Source organism: Octodon degus, unplaced genomic scaffold (genome assembly GCF_000260255.1).
Source record: "Octodon degus isolate 3935 unplaced genomic scaffold, OctDeg1.0 scaffold00189, whole genome shotgun sequence".
Taxonomy (NCBI): Eukaryota; Metazoa; Chordata; class Mammalia; order Rodentia; family Octodontidae; genus Octodon; species Octodon degus.
Window position 1 is genome coordinate 2,707,517 of NW_004524765.1, and position 1,163 is coordinate 2,708,679.

Sequence of the window (1,163 nt, forward strand, 5' to 3'; positions counted from 1 at the left end):
ACAATCCACAGGATGGGAACACATCGTAGCCCACTGTTCTTCAGACACTTCCCGAGAAGAGCGGTGAGACGGATGGATGGATGGATGGATGGATGGATGGACTGACTCACCTGTTTGTTGCCAAGCGGAGACAGACACTGCAAGGAAACTTGAACCCTGAGGTGCTGGTGTAGAAAAACAGAACTCCCACGTGAACATCTTTAGTCTTACGGGCAGCACACGCCACCCACACACTATGCCACCACTGATCCAGTACACGTCGGGAATTCAATTATGTGAGTTAGGACACCACACCCCAGGACAAAAGACCCTATCCAGCAAGGGAGACACACGAGGACAAAGGGTCCACCACCGAACGGGAGGAAACTAGCTGGGAGGGGGAACAGGATGAGGGGGTGGTCTAGATGGTGCGACCCTGGCCTGAGAAACGCGAGGCTCCAGGAAGGACTGTCCGCTGGAAGTGGGAGTGGCCCGCTGCCAGAACGTGGCTCATGAGTCTTGCTAAGTCAGGAAAGCGTGATCCGTGAGAGATACACATCACGTGTGTGGGTGGTCTCCCTTTCCCAACAGGACAGAGCAACGGTGTTTTGTGATCCCGTGATCACTACATCCCTCTCGGCCACAGCAAGATGCACAGTGGTTGTGAGAGGTGAGAACCTGTGTGTGACCTTCAAGTGAGTGCAAACAAATATCCCCCCTCCTGGATTGGTTACATGCAGAAGCCAGGAAAAAAAAAAGTGAAAGAATACTCACTGCCATAAAGAACACGGGAGCGGAAAGAGAGTTGACTAGATGATACCTTGTCTTTCTTAAACCAGCGGTTGTTCCCCCGAGGGGGTGCACCGTTCCTGGAGGTACTGCAATACCAGGTCGATGCGTGGAGTGGACGGAGTAAGCTCCTATTCTACCTCCCAGCTCCAAAATTCCATTTAATATATTGTTCTCGGATAGAGGACATGTCAGATATTAAACTGATAAGAACAGATACTACACTTGATCTTAGCCAAAAGGCCGAGAAGCAACACCAACCCACAGCGCCCCACTCGTACCGTCCTCTCTTGCTCCACATTCAACGCGCGGTGACAATCACAACGGCCCACTCCGCCTCGCTTCTCCTCTTCCTCCTCCACACTCAGGCGCACGCCATCCAACTCGGGCCACAC

At 52.6% G+C, this 1,163-nt stretch overlaps 1 non-coding gene across 1 annotated transcript; it reads right to left on the minus strand.

Moving 5' to 3' along the window:
• Nucleotides 1-832: 832 nt before the first annotated feature.
• Nucleotides 833-1,023, minus strand: LOC111813463. The gene has a single exon (XR_002818718.1). It is a non-coding gene; the product is annotated as a U2 spliceosomal RNA (small nuclear RNA).
• Between the last annotated feature and the right edge of the window lie 140 nt (nucleotides 1,024-1,163).